The sequence below is a fragment of the Bos indicus x Bos taurus genome, chromosome X, assembly GCF_003369695.1.
Source record: "Bos indicus x Bos taurus breed Angus x Brahman F1 hybrid chromosome X, Bos_hybrid_MaternalHap_v2.0, whole genome shotgun sequence".
Taxonomy (NCBI): Eukaryota; Metazoa; Chordata; class Mammalia; order Artiodactyla; family Bovidae; genus Bos; species Bos indicus x Bos taurus.
The window spans coordinates 108,084,251-108,105,289 of NC_040105.1; the positions used below are offsets into that span (position 1 = coordinate 108,084,251).

At 47.4% G+C, this 21,039-nt stretch overlaps 1 long non-coding RNA gene across 1 annotated transcript; it reads right to left on the reverse strand.

The window, feature by feature from the left end:
- Positions 1 to 18,041: 18,041 nt before the first annotated feature.
- Positions 18,042 to 19,285, reverse strand: LOC113887871. Its single transcript, XR_003509846.1, has 2 exons — positions 19,138 to 19,285; positions 18,042 to 18,539 (listed from the first exon to the last, which is right to left on the reverse strand). It is a non-coding gene; the product is annotated as an uncharacterized LOC113887871 (long non-coding RNA).
- Between the last annotated feature and the right edge of the window lie 1,754 nt (positions 19,286 to 21,039).

The window sequence follows — 21,039 nt, forward strand, 5'->3', positions numbered from 1 at the left end:
TATCAGGCCCTTCAGATTTTGTTCATGTGTCAGTTTTAGCAATTGGTGTCTTTCAAGGAATTTGCCTGTTTCATCTAAGTTGACATAAACTTAATAATGCCCCCTTACCCTTTGATCTGTAGGATATATAGCAATAGCCCCTCTTTCATCCCCAATACTGGTAATTTGTTTGTTTCCTTTTTCTGAATTTATTTCATTTTTGGCTGTGCTGGGTCTTCACTGCTGCACACAGGCTTTCTCTAGTTGTGGTGAGTGGAAGCTACTATTTGTTGGGGTGCACAGGCTTCAGTAGTTACAGCTCATGAGCTTAGTTGCTCTGCAGCATGAGGGATCTTTCTGGACTGGGGATTGAAGTCATGTCTCCTGCTTTGGCAGATGGACTCCCAACCACTGGGCCACCAGGGAAGTCCCACGTCTTTCCTTTTTTTTTGATCAGCCTAAATAGAGGCTTATCAATTTTATTGATAATTTCAAAGAAGCAAGTTTGGTTTCACTGATTTTTTCTCTATTGTCCATTTTCTCTCTTTTATTAAGTTCCACTATCATGTCCTTTCTTATTTGGGGTTTAATTTGCTCATCTTTTTTCCAGATTCTTAAAGTATAATCCTAAATCAGTGATTTTAAAAGTTTCTTTTTCTAATATAAGCATTTAAAGCTATAAATTCCCTTTGAGAATACTGTTAGCTGCATCCTACTGATTTAGATATGTTATTTTCATTGTCATTCAATTTATAATGTTTTCTGCTTTTCCTTGTGATTATTTTCTTTAACTAATGTCTTACTTAGAGGTGTATTTAGTTTCCAAATATTTGAGGATTTTACAGATACCTGTATGTTATGTGTTTTTTAATTCTGTGGTGGTCAGAGAATTTACTCTGTATAGTTGCATTCCTTTGAAAATAATTGAGACTTGCTTCATGACTTAACATATGGTTTAGCTTGGTGAATGTTCCATGTGTATTTGGAAAGAGTGTATATTCGGCAGTTGGGTGGAGTATTCTATAAGTGTCAGGTCAAGATGGTTGATAGTGTTCAAGTCTCTGGATTGCAGTCTCCAGCTGTAACTCTATCTTTCACCTTTCAATTCTTTTAGATTTTGCTTCATGTATTTTGACATTCTCATTGGGTACATACACGTTTAGGATTGTGTTCTTTATAAATTGGCTCTTTCAATATCATGAAATGCCCCTCTTTATCTCTGGTAATGTTCTTTCTTTTGATGTCTGCTTTGTCTGGTGTGGATATAAGTGGCTACTCCCAACTTCCTTGTGCTTAATTTGTTCGCTGGTATAGCCTTTTTTTCAGTTCTGTGTCTTTGAATTTAAAGTGCACTTATAGATGCATATGGTTCAGTGTTACTTTTTGTTTTGGTTTATCTTCTTTAACCAGTTTCATAATCTCTATCTTTTTAAATTGATCTGTTTAGTCCATTTACATGTGATGGTGAGGTTTCCGTCTATCAACTGCTTTTTATTTTCTATTTGTCACATCTGTCCTTTGTTCCTCTTTTCCTCTGTCCCTAATATCTTTTGATTAATCACATGTTTCTTGTATTCTATTATTTCTCTCCTGTTGGCTTGTTAGCTCTAATAACTGAGACCACTGGTTCTACTCGGGAGCTGCATCATATCCTGGAAGGTACCTCTAGGCAGAAATGCCAGGCTGCTCGTAGTGGTCACGACATTTGTTTTCCTTCTGATCACAATCTGATACTGCCAGTTGTCCAATATCTAAAAATAGTTGTTTCAGATATTTTGTCTAGTTTTCTAGTCACAACATTCCCCTCTTTTCTGAGGAATTCTTCAGTCTTAAGATGACCCCATCTTTCTCCTGTGGGATCCATTTGTTCCTCACTCCTGGATCTACTTTCATCAAATATGTTCTAGTAGCTTCCATTCTTTCTTTTTTTTCCAGTCTCATGTGATTTGATTTTAATTTTTCTTGAGATGCAGTAGGTTAACAATGTTGTTTCAGGTGTACAACAGTGTTTCACTTATACACTATAAATATATCTATCCTTTTCACTTATACACTATAGATGTATCTGTTCTTTTTTAGATTCTTTTCCGTTATAGGTCAGTCACCACAAGGTATCGAGTAGAATTCCCCATGCTTTACAGTAGGTTGGTTAGTAGCTTGAACCATTCCTTTGACCCAGCACCTTTCTCCAAATCATAACCCCAATTTTCTATTCCTCTTTATGTACAAAGGTCTCAAAATAATTGTCTCTTTTCTTACTTTTTTCCCATTTCCTTTTCAAACCTTTCTAATCTGGCTTCAACCTGACCATTCCACCAAAGTGATGTCCAAGACACCACTGACCATGTTACTGAATCTCGTGACCCTCTTCTGACTTCATCCTCCGGGCCCCTGGGTGCTACTTCTGCTATGTTGCCTGCTGTATCCTCTACGCCACCCCTTCACTACCTCCACTCACTCCTTTTCACCCAGATGCCTACCAGACATGTCCTCTTTGATGTCTTGCAGGTGCCATAAACCTAAATGACAAAATAGAACATTGGATTCCCAGCTCACTGATGTTGTTTGGCTATAGACAGCCAGGTGACAGCCACCACTGAGATCTAAGTCAGCACCAGTTATCTATTGTCCCAAATAACCACCTCAAAACGGGCTGAAACGATGACATTTATTTTGCGAACCCGCAATATGGGCAGGCCTCTGATGGGTACAGCTCAGTGTCAGCTGGAGTAGCCAGAAGGCTGGTTGCTGGGACCACTCAGGCTCCTGCACGTGTCTGGTGGTTGACACTGGGGATTTGCCGAGTACCCTGCCAGGGCCGGGACACCTACCTGCGCATACTGCTGCTTCGTGGCCACATGGTTTCTTCCCAGCATGGGGGCTTGCTTCTAAGAGTGAGCCCCTTGAGATGGCCTGCTGGAGGCCATATCACTAGTTTCAGTCTGCTTTCCACTGTATCCTCAAGAGGGAAGTGATTACAGTCCAGCTTTTGGTGCGAGGAGTGTCAGAGGATTCATGGACGTGTTGAAAACCAGCACAAGGGCATTTCCTTACACAAAGAGGACCACTTTGCTGGCTTCAAACACAGAAGGGTCTGCTCTGTTCCTGAACTTCCCAGAAATGGAACCGCGTAGACGGGCCCTGTTGTGGCTAGCTTCTTTCACTCAGCACGTTGTTCAGAGATGCAGCCGAGCAGTAGCAGCAGACAGGCCTTCGTGCCTGCGTGCTCTTCCATTGCACACGCAGACCACATTTCACCCCTTCTCCCCTTCACGGATGTCTGGGTTGTTTTCAGTCAGGGGCTGGTATAAATAAAGGTGCCGTGAACATTTCTGTGTGCGTCTTGGTGATGGATGCCTGCATTTCTCTTGGATGTTCTATGCACTAGGGTTTCGCCTAGAGGCAGAACCACTATTGGTTACAGATAAGGTTCGGCCTGCCGGGGTGTGTGAGGCTGTAGCCTCTGCCTCTCTTGGACCTCAGCTCAGCAGTCCTGGCTTCTGAAAAGGAGAGACAGCCATTCATGGGAAAGCAAACCCCAGTGAAGCCTGTGTTGGTCTCACCGTATCCCCATGGTGCAAGTGGCCCACAGACAAGCCAGTACACAAGGTCACATGTGCAGCAACCTGCAGCCACGCTTCCCACAGTTCTCAACTCCAAACCACAAAGGCACTCCACCCTCCACCAGCCTTTCTACCCCCTCCTCATCTGCCAGATTGCACCCAAATTTCTCGTGAGGCCAACCTTGACCTGGGATCACATGTGGAGGGGAGTTCTGGGAAATTCAGAAATTTCAGTTCAGCTTGGGTGACACAGTACCAGAGCAACCCAGGCACATATACACATGGGATGCATGTGGTCAGCTGTAGCGGGTCCTGCCAGATGTCTTCCAGTGTGGCTGCACCAGTTTACCCCCTCTCCCCAAGCAGTTCATGACCATTCCAGTTGCTCCACATCCTCACGGATACTTGGTGTTCTCTGCGTGTTTTCACTGTAGTCATTCCAAAAGGGCTATGAAGGGCTATCTCATTGTGGTTTTGGTTTGCATTTCCCTGATGACTCATGGTCAGTGTCCATCTGCTTGTTGGCCATCTGCAGGTCCGCTCCTGGGAAAGGCACACTGCCTGATGAGGCCCTTGTTGATATGCAGGGCTTCTGTGTCCATTCAGAGGATTTGTCTTGGATGACAAGTGTCCCATAGCATCTTCTGCCACTCTAGGCTTTATCTTTTCACGCTCTGAATGACATTTTTTGAGGAACAGTTCTTAATTTTAATGAAGCCCAACATAGTGATCGTTTCTGTTTGGGTTAAGAGATCTTTTCTGTTAAGATCTTTTCTGTTGGTCTGTGCTCTGCTTAAGAGATTTTGGCTTCCTCCAGGGTCATAAAGATATTCTCCTTTGACTTCTAGACACTTCATTATTTTACATTTCATATTTAGGTCCATGCGATACCTCAAGTTGATTTTTGTTTCTGGTGACAGGTTGACATCAAGCTGTCCTTTTTGCCCCACGTGGATATCCTGTCTCTCCCACGTATGTTCAGTCGCTCAGTCGCGTCTGACTCTTTGTTACCCCATGGACTGTCACCTACCAGGCTCCTATGTCCATGGTATTTCCTTCTCCAGGGGATCTTCCTGACCCAGGAATCAGACCTATGTCTCCTGTATTGCCTACTTGGCAGGCAGATTCTTTACCCTGAGCTACTGGGGAAGCCTCCACCAGTAAGTAAAAAGACCATCCTTCCCCAGTGGGTCACAGTGGGGACTTTGTCATCAACCTTCTGGCCAGCTCTGTTCTCTGTTCCATTACACCAGGCTTTCTGCCTTCTCTCTACCAGCACCGTATCAGCTTCATTACTGCTGCCTTAGAGCAAGTCTCTATTTCTGTGAGCGTTGAGCCTTCAGGTTTGTTGTTCTAGATCATCTTGTTTTTCTTCCAGATCGATCTTCCAGTTTTTCTAGGCTCTTTGCATTTCCACATAAATCATAGAACAATTGGAGCTCTCCTCCACTGCTGCTGGGAATGTCAAATGGGTCAGCCACTTTGGAAAATGGTTTGACAGTGTCTTAAAATGGCATCATCCACTTATATGATGATACACTTTTCCCCAGCTAGCATCTGAGAGGAGCAAATGCATCCATCCACACCAAGACTTGTACGTGAGTGTTCACAGCTGCTCTAATCACAACAACCAGACAGTGGAAACAATCCAAACAGCCATCAGGTGACTGCGTGAACTGTGTGTTCATACAACAGAGGAAAACTTAGCAATAAAAAGGAATGAACTATTGGACTCAGAGTAACTACACTGAGTGAAAGGAGCCAGACCAAAAAAAGCACACAATTCTAGGAAATGCAAACTTATCTCTCCTGGCCAAAAGCTGGTGGGTGGCTGGTCTAGGAATGGGTGGGGATGGAGGTGCGAGAGACGGGAGTCACCAAGAGGGAGGAGAAACTTTTGGAGGTAACAGTTTCATAGATAGAACTTTCAGAGGTCTAGGCTTCCAATTACGTGCAGTTGAATTTATGTCAATTCTATCTTAAGATAGCTGTGTGTTTTGTTTTGTTTTGTTTTTTTTCAAAATACAATGTGACTCTTGTAAGCAACATACTGTTGGTTTTTTTTCCATTTAATCCAGCCTGGCAATCATTGTTTATCCACTGACATTTTAATGTAATTGCCCATATGGTTGTGTGTGTGTTTATTGTGGTTAATATATATGACATAATATTTATCATGTGAACCATTTGTATCCGGTTCAGTGGCCCTGGATACATTCACAGTGTTGTGTAACCATCACCACCATTGAAACCCCCCAATTTTCTCATCATTACCAATATAAACCCTGTGCCCATTAACCAGTGACACCCCATTCTCCCTCCTGAGATGCCCATATTGTCCCATCTGCTCTGTGTTCCTTCCTTTTTCCTTTCTCACATTCTTTCAATGTCACTAGTGTCATCCCTCTTGGGTTACCCTGCGGATCAGGTCTGCAGCCTGCACATACCCCTCCCCCAGCACTCCTGGCTTCATAGTGTCTGCATGGTTTCACTTATGCTGCATCAACCGCATAGATTCCCTTGCTAATGCTCTGTATGCCTTCCTGCTGCTCTGGTCTTCCACCCTGGATCCCTCCATCCCTCCCTTGCTTTATTTCTCAAATGACTTCATCTCTTGGCTGAAAATAGGGTCAAGAAAATAATGAGAGGATAACATCACCACCAGAGCCATTAATGAGTATGAACCATCCTCCGCTGTTTTCTGCTCTTGACTCCTGCAAACATCACCAAATCCCCTCTATGGGGCCCATGACCTAGACGTCAATGTTTTTTGAATAACACTTTAAATAGCAAATATTCTTTGGATGGACCTCTGTACGCAGAGGAAATGTGGGGCTCCTTGACGTGTTTATCAAGAGGGCTGGGGTGACTATGCTGGGGTCTGTGACACCCTTTCTTGGCTATAACTCACATACCATAGTGTTCACTTGTTCCAAGCTGCAAAAGGAAATGGCATGCCCATCAGCAGTCACTGCCTGTGTTTCCCTGTCCCCCTTCCAGCCCAAGGCTATGCTTAGTCACTCGGTCATGTCCGACTGTGGTCCCGTGGACTGTAGCCCGCCAGGTTCCTCTGTCCATGGGAGTTTCCCAGCAAGAACACTGGAGTGGGTTGCCATGTCCTCCTCCAGGGAATCTTCCCAACCCAGGGATCAAACCAGAGTCTCCTGCATTGCCAGGCAGATTCTTTACCACTAGCGCCACCTGGGAAGCCCCAACCCAAGGCAATTATTAACTTATTTGCTCTCTCTATGATTTTAGCTATTCTGGACATTGCACATAAATGTGATCTGTTGTGTCTGACTTCTTTCCCTGAGTAGCATGACTTTCAGGTTCAGCCACATTGCAGCCTGTGTCAGACCTCCATTCCTGTTGATGGCTGGATAATATGCCATCATACGGAGAGAACACACTTTGTTAATCCATTCTTCCATAGATGGAAATGTGGGTTGTTTCCACTTTGAGGTGCCTATGAATAGTGCCACTATGAACATTTGTGTATGTTTTCCTGTGGTTGTGTTTCATTTCTCTGGGAGTGGAATTGCTAGGTGGTATGATAACTTACATAGAACATTTTGAAGTTCTGTCTATTTCCACAAGGGCTGCACCATTTTACAGCCCCGCCAGCAACGTGTGAGGGTCCCAAGTTACTGTCTGTCCTTTTGACGAGCACCATTCTAGTAGGTGTGAAGGGCCAACTTATTGTAGTTTGCAGGTTTCTACTTCCTTAATGGTTAATGGTGTCGAACACCTTTTCATGTGCAGGGGCATTTCCCTTCAGCCTGAAGAACTACCTGCAGTATTTCTTACAGGATAGGTAGGCTGGCATTGAGTTTCCCCAACCTTTGCCTGAAATGTATTTATTTCACTTTCATCTTTAAAGGTTATTTTTCTGGGTATAAAACTCCAGGTTGGCAACTTTTCCCTTTTGGCACTGTTTCAGGTATCATCCTATCACCTTTCATTATTTCTATTGAAGAGCCCACTGCTGCTGCTGCTGCTGCTGTTAAGTCACTTCAGTCGTGTCCAACTCTGTGCAACCCTATAAATGGCAGCCCACCAGGCTCCCCTGTCCCTGGGATTCTCCAGGCAAGAACACTGGAGTGGGTTGCCATTTCCTTCTCCAGAAAAGCCCACTACCAGTCTTATTATAATGCTTCTGCAAGCAATGTTTCATTTCATTCTAGCTGCTTCGAATAGTTTTCTCTGTCTTGCATTTTCAACAGTTTGACTGTGTGAGGCGCCTGGTGCCTAGCTGTGATTTTCTTTGTATCTATGTTGCTCAATGTTTGTAACCTCCTTGAACCTAGGATCTGATGTCTTTTTGTCACTTCTGAAAAGTTCCTGGCGACTATCTCTTCAAATATTGCTTTTGTCCTCTTTCCTCTGTAGCCACTTGAGTAGGCCTTGTTCTCCAGTGACTACAAATTGTTCTTGAAAAATGTACATTTTGACCAACTTCTCAAGGTGTTTCCAGGGAGAGTTAGTTCTGATATACTCTTATCAATTGTGACCAGAATGAAAAGTCACCACAAGTTATTCTTGACACCTCCCATTCCCTCACTCATACTCCCAACACAGCTAGCCAACACATCTTATCTTCTTCCACACTGTATATCTCTCCCCTCTGCCTCCTTTCCTGCCACTTGGGTCTCTTCATAAAACTCAGAAATTAAACTATAACATTGGTCAAGACAGATCTGTGCCCCAGCAAGCCAGAACCAAATCCAAGCAAAGCTATGTCCCTTTGCTTTTCTCTCTGTTGAACGGATGAACCACACTAAGCTCTCCAGCTAATGCTGGGTGGTGTTTTCGGCTTGCTTGTGCTCTAGGAGCCACTAGTTGCAAAAGGAAGCTTGCTTTACGCCATCAGCAGGAGGCTCTGGGATGCCGGGCCACAAGTAGAAGCTGCAGATTCAGTAGAGCCAAAGGAATGGCTGGCAGAGGGCAGGGGCCCCGTGGTCTCCTAGGGACAGAAGAGACATCACTCTGCTAGTGACAATTTAGAAGAGAGGGTCGACGCATCCTAAAACCTTCATTTTTTTTATCCTCTTGCCAGATTGCAGATGTGACATCAGAAATCCTCCCTCACTGTTATTTTTCTAAAAGAGAATGAAAGTCAGCAGGCACAAACAGTGAATGGAGACCTCCCTCTTGGGCTAGGTTTTCTGCTGAGTCACTGCCTTAATGGCTCCCCAAGATAACTGGCTCCCCCTCTCTTAGCCTGTTACTAAGGCAACCAGTGAGCAGGCTGGGAGCAAAGCCAACCTGGGATCAGTAGTCCCATTCCTGGCCACCATGTGGTCAGTTTTTTTCCTAGCCAGAACATTTTTAGAGTCTTTTTTTTTTAAACAAACCTTGCCTTTTAAAAATACCTGCTTCCCATGGAGAACCCCAAACAGCCTAGGAGTATAGTATATGAAGGAAGACAAAGCCCTTCTGAATTTCCCTTCCTGCATCATCTCCTCCCCAAGAGCAGAGAGCAACCATGCCAGCCTCCACGGTCCACCAGCTACTGCTCAAAACGGTGCTCCCCCAGCCCACCCCATGTCCAGCTGGATGCCCAAAGGCTGCTCGCAGGTGGACCCCCCCTTTTGCTCCTCTGTGGAACTGCGAAGCAGACACTGTCTGGATACGCTGTCAAGTGATGTACGTGGTCCTCTGTTGGGGAGTCACTTAGGTTGTTTCCAGTTCTTCTCTTTGTGCTTTTGCCACTACAAACAATCCTGCTTCCTTGCACGTGTATTTTTACACACTGAGGCAATGGTAGTTTTTAGGCGAGACCCTCAGGAGCTGGATCACTAGCTCATTTTCGTAGACATAGCCCATGTGGCCTCCAAGACACCAGGTATTGGCCAAAGTTTCACCTTTGCCAATTCACTGGCGAAAAAGCATAGCTTGCTTTTTATGTGCATTTCTTTCGGTTTGAGTGGTGTTGGATGTTCTTCATGGGCCCTTTTGAGTTTCTTTCCATGTGAGTGACCTAGTTACATCTTTTTCTTATCGGGAACAGAGAGTTTTTTCCATATCCAGGATGATCTGTGTTCCAAGTAGTCTATCCTTATTTGGGACATTTTAAAAACAAAGTTTTTAACTTTGTTCCTGGTACTTGCCATGCAAAACTGTACAAATCTTCACCTGTCAGAATGGCTAGCATCAAAAAGACTACAAATAAATAACAAATGTTGGCAAAGACATGGAGAAAAGGGAACCGTCATACGCCGTTGGTGAAATGGATAAGTTGGTGCAGCCACTATGGAGAACAGTATGGAGATTCCTTTAAAAAATAAAAATAGAACTACCACAGGACCCAGCAATTCCATTCTTGGGTATATGTCAAAATAGTCTCAAAAAGTAGAAAAACCGAATCCAATAAGAACCACACATGATATGGAATGATATGCAAAGTTTGTATTCACCAAACTGTTCTTACCTTTCACGGAGGCATTCTCACAGTGGGGTGAGCCCAGGGAGTGTAATAAGGAATGAGACTTGGGGGACCCTGCCTGGCTGAGGCCTGCTGGGGGCTGGGGCCACATCTCCCCCAACCTGGTGCCACCATCTGGCTTTGAACACAATTCTTCCTCTTTGCCTAATTAACTTGGGAACCTAACACAACCTAAGTTGGGGATACATATGTGTGTGTGTGTGTGGTCCCTTGCTACCTGTGTGCAGCCACTCGGGGTGACCATGGGGGCCCCCTCCCACCTTTTCCCAATTGCAGCTGTTGGCAGCAGACACCTCAAAGACCACAGGCAAAACCTTTTGATCTGGCAAAGCTGAGTTTACTGGACTCAGTGCAAAGGCGATGAGGAAGGACACCACCTCGACCGAGGAACCTAGAAAAAAGACTCGGAGCCAGGAAAGTGCGCAGTGATATCCAGGTGGGAATCTGGGGGCAAGCCAAGGGTATGACATGGTCACTGTGGATTGATTGGTGGACACAGCCTAGGGTTGGGTCTTCACCTAGGGTTGGGTTACAGTCTTACCTTCCTGGACCAAGTTTGTCCTGGAGCCAGAAGCTCGTGTACTCTGCTCTGTTCCCAGTTTGACAACGCAGTGGGAAAGGATGCCCAGTCCCAGAATTGTTTGTCTTGGGGACAGGATGGTCTGTTTGTTCCCAGTGTGATGTAACAAGGGACTAGGAAAGGATGTTGGTGTCAGATTTCACAAGTTAAGACCCCTAGGCCCCTGTTGGCGCCCACTCACTCCCCTGTGAAGTCACCAAGATGATTCTTGGTCAGGCCAGGCCAAAATCACTTCAGCCTGCACTGAGAGAGACCATGACCTTGTCAGAGCCTTAGAGACTTCTTGGAAGGGCCAGGTCAGGGGTGAGATGTTTTTAATTAGATTTTTTGAGTCTGCTGTAAGGCTGGACTTTTAATGATGGGATCTGATGGGGATGGAGCCAACCTGACTCAGGACTCGTGGACCCTGCTGAGCCAGGGCTTTGAAGGTAACTACAAGAACAAGGGCCCTCTGCAAAGCCGGGGCTGTGATGCTCGGTTGGAGGCCATCACCCTGATGAGGGCTGGTTAAAGAAGGCCATGTTTGGATAAATGGATTTTGAGGAAGCTCCTGAAATCAGCAATAAAGTTATTTACAACTTTTACGTCCTAGACAAGAATTTCCTGCCATAGCAGAGGCACCGGGAGCTAAGAGGCTGGGTGACTGTAGTTGTGGTTCACGCCTGAGCAGGTCAAAAGCTGCTGCAGTGTGGGGGAAGCCGCCTCCCCCTGGGACTTAAAGTGATGAGATGGTGGGTGTCAGGTGGGCTTTCTCACTGACTTCTACCCAGAAGTATGTCTTACTGAGGGACCCCCAGCAGCAAGAGCTGTGGGGTCAGCAGGGCTGAGAGGTGAGAAAGAAGGCAAACGCAGGGTGGATGGATTCCTGGATGGAGGTGGAGGACAGAGGAGCCTGGCATGCTGCAGTCCATGGGGTCGCAAAGAGCCAGACACGACTTGAACAACAAAACAACCCAGATTAATCCTCAAAATTATTCCCCAGAGTGAAGGATCCAGACAGTAACTCATCTAGCCTTTTGGCTTGAGATATATATATCATGAGGAGGGCATGGCAACCCACTCCAGTGTTCTTGCCTGGAGGATCCCATGGACTGAGGAGCCTGGCTGGCTATACAGTCCATAGAGTCGCATGGAGTCAGACATGATGAAAGTGACTTGGCACGCATGCATATGTATCATATATCAGCTTTTGAAGCTAGCCTCTATCACAGATTTAACTTTCCAACAATGGCTGGAGTGATACCCCCCACACCATTTGCTCTTCCAGAACATTTCCACTCCCTCATCAGAAGGTAGAGTCCCCTTGGCCCTTGGCGGGCCTTTATGACTGCCTTGACTAGATGGGGTCTGGCAGAAGAAATTAGTAACATCCAAAGCGAACTCCATCTCTTGCGAGGATCACCCTCACAGGTCCCACACTGTGAGGGGGGTGACCCAGAGGGGCACGTGTGCAGAGGGACCATCCAGCACCCACTTGCCCACGTGGCATCTTGGCAAAGATGCCCAGCCCTCAGTGGGCTGGCCCCAGCTGACACCACATAGAACAAAGATGAGCCCTGCCTGTGATCTGGACCCACCAGCCAAATGGACCTTTGGTGTTGCTTTAAGCCACCGTTCTGGGGTGGATAGTGAACTGGAACGCCATCTATTTCAATTCCTGTGTTATTAAGTGAACTGATTTTTTTTTAACAATTACCATTTTGACCACTTTGAACTGTCCAGGTCAGTGGTATTGAAGTTCAGATCATTCACACTCGTGTGCAGCCATCACCACCATCCATCCCCAGAGCTCTCTCCATCTCCCCAACTGAAGCTCTGTCCCCTCCCAGTGCCCAGGCCCTGGCACCCAGTATCCTGCTTTCTGCCTCTGTGAGCTGGGCTGCACTAGGGACCCCATACCATAGATCATACACTCTTTGTCCAGTTGTGTCTTGGGTTATTTCACTCAGCATAATGTTTTCAAGGTTTGTCCGTGTTGAAATATGTATCAGAATTTCTTTCCTTTTTAAGGCTGAAGGACACTCCACTGTGTGTCTCTACCACACTTTGTCCACTCATCTGTGAACACTGATGTATAAGTACCTGTCCCAATCCCCACTTTCCATTCTTTTGGGTGGAATTGTTTCAAATATGCTTTTGAGATCTACTGATGTCATGTTTTCCTCCTTGGATGTATTAATATTGCTAATTATAGTAACATCATTTGTAGTTGAATCACCTCTTCACTCTTGGAATGAACTCCACTTGGTTATGGCATTGTGTAGTCACATAGTCGCTGAGTCGTGTCCAGCTCTTTGCGACCCCGTGGACCATATCCCGCCAGGCTCCTCTGTCTATGGGATTCTCCAGGCAAGAATACTGGAGTGGGTTGCCATTTCCTTCTCCAGGGGATGTTCCCGACCCAGGGATCGAACCCACATGTCCTGCATTGGCAGGCAGATTCCTTACTGCTGAGCCACCAGGGAAGCCCCAGGTTATGGTATATTCATTTCTGAATCTGCTTTTGGATTGTCTTAGCTAATTTTTAATTTTTGAACTGTGCACCAATATTTCGGTGCAAAGAATCTGAGGTTTTCTTTGTGGTGTGTTTGTTTTTGGTGGGGTGGGTAGGGATTCTTTGTCAAGTCTGGAAACCAGGTCAGACCGTCAGTCAGGCCAGAAGTATCCATGGAGCACCCCGCCCGGCCTGGACTCTTGGAACTGAGCCCGGGAGGGAGAACCACGGGGAGTCGGCCTATGTGCCACTCTCAGGAAGGTTCTTTCAGTTTCATTAGATGCACTTGGAAGCTTGTCTTTACTTTCTGGAATACAGTGGCACGACCCGTTTCTGAAAAGCCAGAAAGGATGCATTTGACAACTCTCCCCTTTTGCTGTCTTTCTTCTGGGGTCAGTGTCGGAGGTGTCCGTAGCCAAGCTGGCAGAGAGGTTGGGCGAGGCCACCGCTCAGAAGCGGAAGACACCCCGCGCCGGCCGGCGGGTCCGGCGGTTGGGGCCAGCGGGCCGGCGCTCCTCCCTGCGGGCCTCTCCCCGCCTCCTCCCGCCTCCTCCCGCCTCCTCCCTCCTCCTCCCGCCTCCTCCCTCCTCCTCCCTCTTCCTTGCACAGTCCCGCCCCCGCCTCCTGCTGAGCCTCGTCGGTCGCCGGGGAAACGCCTGAGAAGACTGCAAGGACATGGCTGTGCACACACACACCAAAATGACTAACACTAAAAAGACTGGTCATACCAAGTGTCGGCAAGGGAGTGGAGCCAACCGCGGAGCAACCCTGGCTAGCCACTTTTCTTACGAACTTGAACTTCACCTACCCAGCCCCCCTCAGCCAGCCATTCCCCCTCTAAGTGCAGTGCAGGTCGCTCAGTCGTCTTTGCGACCCCATGGACTATACAGTCCATGGAATTCTCCAGGCCAGAATACTGGAGTGGGTAGCCATTCCCTTCTCCAGGGAGTCTTCCCAGCCCAGGGATCAAACCCAGGTTTCCCACATTGCAGGCGGATTCTTTACCAGCTGAGCCACAGGGGAAGCCCAAGAATACTGGAGTGGGTAGCCTATCCCCTCTCCAGTTGATCTTCCTGACCCAGGAATTAAACCGGAGTCTCCTGCATTGCAGGATGATTCTTTACAAACTGAGCTACCAGGGAAGCCCATTCCCCTTTTAGGTGTGTAGCAAAAAGCAAGGAATGCACAAGTCCATACAAAGACTTGTACCTGCATGTCCACGGCAGCTATTCTCCTATGATCCCCCATCTTGAAACAAACTAAATAAATGCTCACTGATGGAGCTGCGGGACCTCCATATCACAGACTGCTGCTCAGTGATAAAAAGGAATGAACATGCCAATACGGGTATGGATGTCACTGTGACCTTCCTTTCATACCAATGTCTAGAACTGCAAAAGGAATCTGGAGAGTTTGCTTTGGGGTTGAGTTTGATGGCGCCTCCACTGTGTGTATGGAAAGTTCCGGTGGTTACACTTAGTATGTTTTGGCTCAGTAAAAATAATGCAGATACGTAAGCACATAAAGTTGTAAATTTTACTTTAAATACCACTTTCACTGTCAGCCACCAGTTTTATTATTTCCTTCTTTCTATTACTGTAGTTCTAAGTCTTTTTCTTTTTGGCTGCACCAGGCATCTTGGGAGATCTTAGTTCCTGGACCAGGCAGCCTCCAGACAGAGTCCTGGTTCCTACTCAAAGAAATATGCATAACAATGTCTTTGAGCCCTCACCCAGGTGGAGGATGGTAACTTCAGACTGAACACAAGATTCCTGGGGCACAGTTCTATTGCCTCACCACCAACCAATCAAAAAGGGTCACAAACCCTGCAACCCTCACCCCAAATGTTGCCTTCTGTTTCCGGGGACCAGAGATGACCATCCTGTTAGGTCTCCTGTTTGGCCCCTGTCTATTTCATCTCTGAGAGGGGCCATCAGTTTCAAACTAAATTGCTGTTATTATAAGGGTGAATGCTGGTTTCAGGCCAAAAATACCTTGAGTTAGATCTGGTAGAGAGAGACTTCTGCTCTGCTAGGCAGGCCTATGCCCATGCACAGCAGGAAGAAGTTACAGAAGAAAGAGACCTCCGCCCCAATTCCCAAGAAGTATCTTGAGTATGAAGTCTCTCAGGGGAGAGTTGTTAGGGGAAGCACACTGATTGAAACCGCCCACCCTGTCCAGGAACCATAGTATCCATTTGCATGAGTTGTTTTATAACAAGAGATCCTGATAAGGAATACGGAACTAATAAGCCACCACCAACCGGAAGAGTTCGGGAAAGGTTGAAAGGAGACACCTGCGTGTCCATCCACTTCCCAGAATCCGTCTCGCTAGCATCCATCTTGGCTGAGTGATGCGTGCACCACCAGGAAAGACTCTGAATTAGAATGATTGGCCAAAGACCACCCAGAAACTAATCCCATCACCATAAAACCTGAGCCATGCGGCGGAGCAGTTCTCCTGTATTCCCTTACCCTACTGCTCTCCACCTGGGTGTCCTTTCCCAATAAAATCTCTTGCTTTGTCAGCACATGTGTCTCCTCGGACAATTCATTTCCGAGTGTTAGACAAGAGCCTAGTTTTGGGCCCTGGAAGGGGTCCCCCTTCCTGCAACACCTTCAAGGAAAGCCCATGGAAACCTCCCTCTAAGGTGCTAGATGTGTCTATTTCTCCATGGAGTTCTGTCCATTTGTGCTTTATATATTTTGAAACTATTTTAACATATTCCTAAAATGTTGTAGGTTTGTCTGATATTAATATAACTACACCAGCTCCCTCTTGGTTCTTAGGTGCCAAGTAGATCTTGTTTTTCTCCTTCCCTCACATGTGATCTTTCCACAGACATATGTTTTAGGTGAGTGTCTAGTAAACAGCATATGCCTGGAAGTTGTGGTTTGGATGCAGTGTGACAATGTCTATAATCTCTGACAGTCCACTATCTGAAGTGTTCTCAGAGTTGACATCTGTTGTTTGTTGTGTCGGCCACCGCAGAAGCACCGCCCCCCCCGCCCCCCGCGCACCCTGTGGGGCTGGCTCAGCTCATTGTGGATGTCACACTCTCAGCTCCCCCACCTGTTTGGGTTGTACACTATGAAGAACAATCTGGAAAGAAAGCCCATCTGAATGGCAAGAACAAAGAGTTGCAAATGATAAACATTTCAGATGGCTGCCTGGCAAGGTCAGGGTGTTCTCCGGAAAAGCTGAGGTGCCCCATGACACAGTAGAGCGCTGATTAGAGGGTTCTGAAATTAAGCATGTATGTTCAAACCACAATGAGACCCTGTATCACGCCCACTAGGAGGCTTACAGTCAAAAATTATTAAAAAAAAAAAAAAGAATCAGTAACAAGTGGTGGTGAGGATGTTGAGAAATCAAAAACCTTGTGCATTGTGGTAGGAATGGTGTGTCCAGTCCTCCAACAATTCAACAGAAAATCAGCCCCTGTCCCAGCACAGCCCTGTGAATGAACTAAACACACTGAAACATACACATTAACAGTGTGAATTGGGGCATTCTCTAGTGGTCCAGGGGTTAAGACTCCACACTTCCAATGCAGTGGGGGGGGGGGTCTCAGGTTCGATCCCTGGTCACAGAACTAGGATCCCACAAGCCACATGGCCAAAAAAAAAGTTATCAAAAGTAACACGAAAGAACATGAATTACATGGTATGTCATTCAGATCTGAATTTTTCAATGTATTTTCCAAACGAAATTTGGCTCCCAAGCCATGGTAGCAAGGGCTCCAGTTACAAAGACCAACGTAGCAGCCGAGAGCAGGGCAAGTCTTACCTTGGGCACTTCCTACCTCCTCGGACCTGAAGGTCATTTACCTCCTCTAAACTTACTGTCCTTGACAGTAAGGCCTCCATCCTCCCTGGAATGATATGTGTTTCCTCATCTACAATGCTGCTGAGAGACGCAGCCCCGGGGGGGAAGGGTGGCCAGGACACCACCCAGTTCTGTGCAGACACTTTTCTGATCTGCTGGGTTTGTTGTTCTTTTTTTAAAGATTTATTTATTATTTTTGGCTGCACTGGGTCTTTGTTGCTGCATGGGCTTTCTCTGATTGTGGTGCAGTGGCTTCTCTTGTTGTGGGGCATAAGCTCTAGAGTGTGTGGGCTCCAGAATTTCGGCTCACAGGCTTAGTTGCTCCGTGGCATGTGGGATCTTCCCTGACCAGGGATGAAACCCGTGTTCCCTGCATTGCCAGGCAGATTCTGACAATTGGACTTGCTGGGAAGCCTGTGACCTACTTTTATGTGACCTTGTCCAGTGCTCATATGAGAGGTGAAACTGAGGCACAGAAGGCTGACAAAATGTATGCAAGGTGTCCCAGCTCCTGAACTGCAGACAGCAATGTGGATTTTGAAACTGTAATCAAGTACTGATAACATCAAATTTGGGCTTCCCTGGTGGCTCAGCGCTAAGGAATCCACCTGCCAGTACAGGAGAGCCAGGTTTGATCCCTGGGTTTGGAAGGTCCCCTGGAGAAAGGCAATGGCAACCCACTCCAGTATTCTGGCCTGGGAAATCCTATGGACAGAGGAGTCTGGTGAGCTACAGTCCATGGGGTCGCAAAGACTTAGACACGACCTAGCAACTAAACAACAAACATCAAATGTAGCATCTTGACCATTTTTAAGTGTCCAGGTTGGCGGCACTAAGTATGTTCATGTGGGTGTGTGTCCATCCCCAGAACTGCCCATCTTCCCCAATGGAAACTCCTATTAGACTCTAACTCCCCCTCCCCAGCCTCTGCCCCCTCCCCATCCTCCTCTCTCTGTCTAGGGTCTGAAGACTCTAGGCACCTCATACAAGTGGAGTCATACTGTGTCTGTCTTTGTGTCTGGCTTCTCTCACTGACCATCACACCTTGGTCCAGTGGTGGTGTAGCGGCTGTCTTTTGAAGGCTGAATCACACTCCGTTATGGGGCTGGACCACATTCTGTTCATCCAGGTATGCATCGGAGGACACTTGGGTTGTTTTAAATGTTTTAGTTATTGCGAATAAGGCTGCTGTGAACACAGGGAGACAAGTATCGCTTCAAGGCCCCACTTTCCCTTCTGGTGGGGAGATCCCCTTCAAGTAGGATTCCGGGATCCTACGGTAATTGTATGTTTGATTTTTCTGGGCAACTTCAATTTTAAGCCAGGAAAAGCAAGCAAGAAAGCAGTGCAGTTCTAGTTGGCTGCCATCCGCGTAGCAGACAGCAATCCTTCTCCCAGCACCACGTGCTGGTGATGCTTGGCGCACAGAGACTCTGGCAGGCAGTCATTTCAGCAACCACTGTGGCTGGAGCGCAGGCGTGCTGCATGCGGGCAGATCCTCTAGCGACGTGCTCACACGTAGGCAGGGAGTCCCAGAGAGCAGCACCAAAGGAGGAACTCCCCGGCTGGGTACCCAGGAGCCCTGGGGGCAAACGTCCACAGATCGGGTCCTGCAGCCGGTAGGAGATGGCTCTGGACCACGTGGTGCATCTAGAGAAATTTAGAGCATGTGACAGTGGGCAGTGGGCACGGCTGCTCGTCTCCCTCCACCTCCAGGAAAGGTCTCAGAATGTGCCAGGGAGTGGGTTACACCGAACTCCCGAGGGTGGCTGCCTCTGGGGTAGGAGAGTAGGGTCAGGACCCCGATGTGATCTGTGAGGCTGCACGGGATGGCCGAGATAGTGGCAGCGCAAACCCCATGGAAGATGCCCCAAGTGGAAGACGGGCAGGGCCAAGAAAGAAGAGGCACAAGGAAAACCAGAAGTCAGTGGTTCTGAAGTGCAATGGAGGGCAAGGATCCAAGTGAAAAGCAGGAAATGGAAGAAAATACTAGAAATGCATGAAAATGGTTAGAAGGACCCAGGGCCCCATCGTTCAGCCCAGGCGGCAGCGGGCAGCCTCCAGGTCACTTAGAAGAGAGGCTCGAGGGGCACGTGGACCTGCAAACACCAGGAACCTAAGCCCTGCTGATAAGGGGCTAGTTACATGGCTGTCTGGGGGCTCACTTGGGAACTGGAATTGCCTCATTTCTATTTACCCAAAGATTTCCCCTCATGGAGGCCTTCACAGGCGAGAGGGAAATGCTTACCTGTGGGATGCGGCCAATTTTAAGTGCCAAGAGACAAAACCTCCTTTGTCCTCCAGCCTTTGATGAAACGCATTTCATGAGGTTTGGGCATTTCCTCTCGGCCATGTATTGTGACTGTGAACGGCTCTGGTCAAGTTCAGTTCGGTGAACTTCCTGTGAACAGTGATGACAGCTGCACTGTTGGTTTCTGAATGTACATTTCAACTATTTTAATTTTTATTCTGAATACTTTGAGAATACATGTTTATAAGGCAAAATATCTGAAGTAGCTATCGGAGATGTTAAGATTTGACAAAGGTATCTGATATGTGCACAAGAACCCCAAAAGCTACAAGGAAAAAGACAGACATATAGAAATCCATGACTAGGGAAAACCTGCAACCACCTTCCTTTAAGATGCCCACAAAAGCAAAAGACAAATGAGAATAAGAAAACATGTATTATCCATATGACAGGTGAATGACTAATGTAATATAAAACAAGCTTCTGCAAACTTTTGGAAGAAAAAGTCCAAACTGAGGAAAGGATATAAACAACTTATGCAAGAACAAATCCTAACTTTCAATAGAAAGCACAAGCACGAGTTGTGCACAAGTGTGCGTGTGTGTGCGTAGAAGGGCACGAGTTAAAGTCACAGCAAGATCTTGCCTTGCCACCATCAGATTGGCACAAAATGAAAAAGCCTGTGACACCTTGCCTGTGGCTGGGGACCCTGGGAGGCCTCTCTGACCGCCGTCAAAAACAGTGTTTTTGTGGGAAATACAAGTGTCAGTGGGAAAGGCAACCCGGGTGTCCTCTGAGTCGCCCCCTGAGGCTGATTCAGAGGAAGGTAAGCTCCAGGGCACAAATGCAGGAGGTCAGGTGAGGGCAGCCCCTGTAGATGTGGCTGCAGCCATGCCCAGCACCGACTGGGAAAGACAGGTGCGGGGGTGGGGGGGTGAGTCCGATGTCAGGGCCACTACAACCCTGACTGAGCTCTCGGGTGGCTCGTCTTCCCTGCTGTGAGCCTGGATACCGGCGTGATCAGAGTGAAACTGTTACCACTATTTTTGGTGAGGGCAGGAAGGGGCCAGGTGGCCACGCCATAGTCACTACCTCCTGGGAGAGGTGGGACTGCCCCGTGGATGAGGCTTTGGGCCCGGAAGCTGGCCACCTGCCTTTCTGATGCTCAGTGATGAAATCTGCAGCCCAGTCGAACATCTAAGAGTTTCAGTTTCTGTGAAACGAGGGGGTTGGCACAGATGCTTTCTGAGATCCCACCCAGCTAGGGAACCTTTAAATCGTTAGGCCAAATGCAGAGAGCGGGCCCATCAGCCAACCACTGGCTTCTCTGTTGTCCTCCGGCATCTCAGACAGGGCTGGGGCTGGGCTGGGACCAGCCCCAAAAGGCAGGACTCACCAGGGCTGGAGGGGATACAGGAAGCTGCGTGGCTGACGCTGGCCACCCTTTGAGAAACGCTGATCAAATACACGGGCCAGAGAAGGAAGGTTCCAGGCCTCTGGCTTTGGTTGGATTGGTTCAATGCGGGGTCATCTGATTTGGCAAATGAAGTCAGGACACCCTGTTAAACCTGAATCTGAGATAAGCAATGAACATTTTCATTGCTTATAAGCACGTGTTGTGCGGCACTGGAGACACAGTGGCCCTAAAATACCATTTGTCATCCTGTATTTCACTGGACCATGTTAGGTAGGAGGCCTGCCAGGAGGCAGTGGCTTTGGGCTTCTGGGGGTTTCGGCCCCCCTGAAGTGTCCCTTCCACGTGGGTCTCTCCTTTGGGTGGAGTCCACCCTGCCTAGGGTCTCCCTACGGTTCCCCACCCATTCCCCGCCCCTGCACACAGTGGTGTGTGTAGTTCTCCTGCTCTCACTGTGCCACCTGTTTCCTGTGGGGACCCAGCTT